We start from the raw sequence: 6,000 nt of genomic DNA on the forward strand, positions 1-6,000 counted from the left end.
AAACTTATTTTTAATACTGAGTTACTCCATCATAATTCACTTAGTTACATATATATTGAATCTCAAAATTCCAAACAAAGCCTTCTGAGAACTGAAAACAGTGATGGGCTATTGGGCTGCTACACTTATTCCTAGAGTTTATTCACTCCTTCAATCCCCACCCCTAACCCCTGGAATAATATATGTAGTTCAACTAGGGGAAGTTGCTAAATACAGATATGAATTGAATTTGCCAGATATCATCACTAATATTGGCACGAACTAACTCATAAATTAAAACAACTATTGATAGTCAACAGACTCTGGAACAGCATGTGTGATTTTTAAAAATTAGATATTACCCTTCAAATTAAGTCATTTTCAATAGGGGTCCCAAAAGAAAGAGATTAACGAAATAAAGCTTCAGGAAAATTTCCACGTTGTTGGTAACATAACTACACAAAGTCCAACTAGTAATTAACATTCATTACTGGTCAGCTTGCCTTATACAAGTCAGTAGACAGCCCTTTCTTTGGCAAAGGTTTACTTTTTTTCTTCACAAAGGAGTCTTTGGCATTAAATGAAAGGGATAAGTCAAAGCAGGCAACAACAACAACAAAAATAGTAATAGTTTGGAAACTATCTTCCTTCCATCTTTCCTTCCTGCTTGAATGCGTACTGTCCAAAGTGGATATCTGTTCAACTCTAAATTATTCATGTTAATGGATGATTATCGGTAGAAAGGTGCTGATAATCCGAAATGGAAAAAATCGAAAAATAATCTATTTCAGTTTTGGAAAATCTTTTCAGCGTATTTATCATTTCAATTATTCCTAGCATGAGCTAATATGTGTATTCATTTGTAATCTCTAAGTACATAGTAACTGGCCACTAACTCAGGGAGGTGCTCTGAGGCATGCTGCGTAGCTAGCGGAAATTAGAACAGACTGGTATTCAGCTTCCAGATGAGCAACATCAATTTCATTTATTTTACAGTTCTGTCCAGCCTTCAAAATATCAATAGACTAGCACAGCAGGTTGGTTACTAACCTTTAAAAGAAAGGCTCGGAAAAACAATGAGGACAAAGAGTATAATTGTTTGCCCATAATGTATTCATTTGTAAATTATGCACAGCAAATGTTTAATTACAAGTCTGATTCTCCCTAGGCACCCAGCATAAGCCCCTGCTGTCTTCTCCATCCCATCAAGAATGCAATCTCACTTATTAGGAAAGAAAGTTTCTGTTTTTTAAAGTAATACAGTATAGAAAATGTTTTTTAAAAGATTTAGGACTAACTACCCTTTTGGACCCGCCTTATCGACTACCTCTTCTCTCTACTTTGTCCTTTCCCACTTTAGAAATAGGTTGAAAGACAAAGGGATCCAGCGTCCTCTAAGATCTAAATATACAGTATGAGAAGCCAAAGACTGAACATTACCTGTTTCTGATTTTCTATAAAGTATTTTATACATATATGTACTAAAAGTCAACTAAATTTTGCCTTTGCATTCATGAAAACTCCCTGAAAAGCTGGGGAGAACCTCTTACAGAAAATTTCTTTGAACCTAATTTTTATATCTGTATTGTGCCCAGAGAAGCCACCTGGGCTCCAGAGAGATTATCTAGACCGTGGGGGGGTGGGGGTGAGGGGTGGGAAAAAAAGAGGAAGAGAGAGAAGGAAAGACGGAGGGGAAGAGAGAGGCGGAGAGAGAGACTCAGAGCGCTGGTCCTTGTGAGCCGACAAGCTAAAAATACGCCGGCCCAGTAAACAAATCCCGTTCCATCCCGACCGGAGCCACACCGTTAACCTAGTAATTATGAGAAGAGGAGTGAGATCACGCAGCCCCCGGCTTACTCATCATCAGCTTCTAAAGTTTCCATCGGCTCACGGCAACTTTTCTTTTTTCTAAAGTTCATAAGCCTGCCCTAGAACCAACCTCTCTCTCTCCCTCTCTCTCTCTCTCTCTCTCACACACACACACACACACACACACACACACACTTCTTTTTCGCTCCCTTCCTCCATTACTAGACGCACCTCAGTTTGGCTATCGATAGGGGAGAACAGCTTGTTTTCTTTTCATTTTACTTTTATATTGAGACTTTAAAATGAACTTTATCCTACAATGAGGGTAGTACCCTGCACTCCTAGCCACCTTAAAACTCCACCATCTCTCCCCGAAAGTCTAGCTGACAAGGGAGGACCGTCCAAACTGCCCAGCACAGTTGACGAAGGGAGGCCACGAACGGGGAAGGGAGGCTGGGAAGGCGGGACGCAGGTGAAAGGGAGGAGTAACCGCGGAAAGGTTGGGGCCAAGCAAGGAACAGTCAGGGCGAAGAGGGGGTGCCGAGAGGAGATGGCTCAGGGTGAAATATAATCAGAAAGGAGATGGGGAACAGTGGCGATCAGAGGGTCAGAGTTTGGGAGTCTGAAGAGGCGGGAGGGGCGGGAGCAGACGGGGGAGGGTGACAAGGCGGGGGCTCCGTTACCCTCGCGGCTCCCGGGGCAAGGCCCTAGGCCGGGGCGGAGCGCGGGGCCCGGCTGCCTCTCCTCATTCCTCTGCTGTGACCCCGGGGTCCGGCCGGCCCCTCCCCCGTCGACGATGGAGGCGGAGGCGGTGGCAGAGACTGAGACCGCGGCTGCTGTTCCGCACAGGATCAGGAGCTGGAGCCAGACGGGACTGATCTGGACTGGCCTCCCCCAGTGGCTTTTTGCCTGCTCCACACTCGACTCCGGCTGCTGGTTCAGGATCGGTGGTTTTCGGCCGTCCGGCCGGAAACAAGCGCCAGTTTCCGGCCGGAGCGGGTTGGTGGTGACACCCAAGCGGCCCCCGGGCCTCCTCCCGCCCAGCCCCGCCCCGCCCCACCCCGTAGCAGCCCCGCCCTTAGCGCCACTCCCCTAGCTGCGGCCAGTTTGGTGCTTGCCCCGTGCGTGACCCCGTGTTTTCCTGGCCCGTGTACCTAAAGCCCCTGTTCTGGAGGGTTCTTGAACCGGAGCTGGAGGGCTACTGGGTGGACTCTTGAGACTTTGAGGTGTAGTTAGTTGGACACAGCCCTTTGGGAAGAAGCAGAAAGAGGCGGGGTAGTTCTAGAAAGGTGAGAGGGATGAAAATACTTAGACTGAGAAGACTGAAATTCTAGTTACTCTATGCGATCATTCTGGACTGACCGGAGGAAAATTAACACTTCTTCCAGACCAATCTCCACCCAGTTAAGCACTCTCCCTCCTTCACTCCTGCAGTGAACATAGTGTAAGATGTTAGGGGAAAACCCGAACGAACTTTTTGGCCAACCGCATACTTTTCTCTGTAAATACTCAATATTTATTTACTTGAATAATGATAATACCCTATTGACATATCTGCCTTAGACTGTTAGCACAAGCAAAACAAGTTATGTAGTGCTTTTTTGGTAATACCTTTTAACAGCCTTGTACAACAACCATGCTGTAGCATAGTTCAATTCACAAATATTGAGTCCCTACTACGTGCAAGGCACTGTGCTCATTGATCCTGGGGACACAAAAATGAATAAGACATAATTCCAGGCATCAAGGGTCTTACACTTTAGTAAAACACAAAACTGTATTGTATAAGGCAGAACTCACATATGTGCTGTGTGATTTACAAGGACCTATGGCTATGGGAACATAAGCCTTGCCTGGCACATAGCAGACCTTCCATATTTGTTGAATGAATAAATATTAGACGAACGTGGACAGTTTCAAGTAAGAAGAGCCATTTAATAAATACCTCTTTATGACAAACACAAAGTGCAGCCAGCCCCTGCTATAATCTGACCAAAGAAATGCTAAGTTTTTTTAAGTTTATTTATTTTATTTATTTATTTTTGGCTGTGTTGGGTCTTCATTGCTGCGTGGGGGCTTTCTCTAGTTGCGGCGAGCGGGGGCTACTCTTCGTTGAGGTGCGAGGGCTTCTCATTGCGGTGGCTTCTGTTGTTGCAGAGTACAGGCTCTAGGCGCACGCGCTTCAATAGTTGTGGCTTGTGGGCTCTAGCGCTCCGGCTCGGTAGCTGTGGCGCTCGGACTCAGTTGCTCCGTGGCATGTGGGATCTTCCCGGACCAGGGCTCAAACCCTTGTCCCCGGCATTGGCAGACGGATTCTTAACCACTGCGCCACCAGGGAAGCGCAAGAAATGCTAAATTTTAATTCAGATTCCTAACATTGTGGCAACTGGTTTGCGTTTTCAAAATGTTGTGCCCATTAGGCCTATTTAAAAACAAATATTACAGTCAACTTTTCTGTCCCCTCACTACTTTCTGAAGTCTTCAGTTTCTAAAGGTAAAGAGGGGAGCATAGACACTTTAGAATTATCCAGCTCAAGACTAGAAAATTGACATCTGAAACAAGAAACTTCCTAGACAGCTATATCTCTTGGGAATATCCTGGATTTAGAGTTGAAGATTTAGGGCCTAGGGCTATACCAAGGCCAAGTAGGTCAGAGTACCTAGCATGAGGCATATCCAGGACCAGCAATACAGGTTGGCAGGCAGAGGCATTTGGGGGACAAGCATGTGGGGACTACAAATTTTGGACACTGTTCAGTGGCAAATTTGAGAAGGAGTAGGATGAGACTTGGTCACCGAACTCCATGGATCACACCCACCCTTGCCAGCTAGATCTGAGGTAGGAAGAAAGGTCCACAGATGAGGAGCCTCAAAAATTTAAAGCTGTCTTGTTTCACCAAGGCCCTCCCAGGACCAGGTTATGCCCATCTGTTAACTACGTCTTTCTAGTCTTAACTCCACTACCACAGACTTATTATGACCAGGTATGACGTTCAAAGGCCTTCTCCACCTCTCAGTACAAGGCTGACCTTTACTTTTGGCAGTGACTACAAAAAGTTTCCAAATTTGAAAGCTGGGCCAAGTTGCTGATCAAACTCATTTAAGTGACCACACTTTATAGGCTTGCCTGGAAATTTAGGGGCCAGGAAGTGATGGGGTTGCAGTTGCTTTGTGCCTGTTTCTTGCTCTGACCATCCATCACTCATTGTTGTTTGTGCAGTTGCTCAATGGGCTGCTTGTTTTGGGTCAGCCCAGGCTGTATGCGTAGCAGTGTGGTCAGCCGGGCTGGGAGCCAGGCCACCTGGGTTCTGGTCCCAGCTCAGCCAGCCCCTAATCCATTAAGTGATTCCCTATTCCTATGTGTCAATTTCTCTGCCTAGAAGCAGGGGACCTCTTTTGTAGTGATGTGCAGCCATTCAGGCTGTCACTATGCTAAATGCTCAGAAGCAGCTGTCCAGTGTCATTGTGGGAAGTCAGAACACAGGTGATTATTTTTTGCTGACAGGTAGAAAAACAGTAAGGGAAGTAAAAACAGCAGAGAAAACCCTACCAGTATACACAGGGTCACACAGCCTTATCTGCCATTCAGTACAAAGTTCTCATCCACCCTAAAGGCCTGTTTACTCATTTTAGCAATTCTAAGGGCTACTCCAAGGAGCTCCCTGAGTTTTCACTTCACTTTAAGCAAGAGCAGAAAAAAACAGAGCTTTGCCTTTCAGCAGAGAAACTAAAAGGAGAGATTATTTCAACACCTGGGCTAATGGATAGAGTAGGGGGAAATGTTCAGAGAAAGCTATTTTGCAGCTAACCAGGAAAACAAAAAACAAACAAAAAAAGCCACCCGGCAATTGTTTGCATTTATATCCTTTTGTGGTAGAAAAGAAAATCAAACCAAAATAACTTCCTTTCCACTACCACCACTATAATTTAGACCAGTGGTTCTGTGGAGTCTTAAAAACTACATACCGTATGTGCCTAGGAACCTCAGATGACTAACTCAGAATTCTTAGGACTGAGGACCATGAATCTATATTTTTTAAAAATATCCACAGTTCTTATAAAGTGAAACGCTTTCCTACTCTGTAACCCAGCAATTCCACTCGTAGGTATTTACCCAATAGAAATGAAAACAGATGTCCACAAAAAGCTTTTACGTAAATGTTCATAGCAACATTATTCATAATAGACCCAAACTGGAAACATCTCAGATGT

The 6,000-nt window shown here is 44.9% G+C and overlaps 1 protein-coding gene across 2 annotated transcripts in view; it reads right to left on the reverse strand.

The window, feature by feature from the left end:
• The window catches only part of OTUD7B (OTU deubiquitinase 7B), a 56,190-nt gene extending 53,477 nt beyond the window's left edge, over positions 1-2,713 (reverse strand). The window contains exon 1 of one of the 2 annotated variants that reach the window (XM_060029038.1): positions 2,472-2,713. The gene's annotated coding sequence lies outside the window, so the exon portion shown is untranslated. The remainder of the gene's footprint in view (positions 1-2,471) is intronic. The other variant, XM_060029030.1, reaches the window with a different exon arrangement.
• Positions 2,714-6,000: the final 3,287 nt, after the last annotated feature.

This window comes from Delphinus delphis, chromosome 1, assembly GCF_949987515.2.
Source record: "Delphinus delphis chromosome 1, mDelDel1.2, whole genome shotgun sequence".
Taxonomy (NCBI): Eukaryota; Metazoa; Chordata; class Mammalia; order Artiodactyla; family Delphinidae; genus Delphinus; species Delphinus delphis.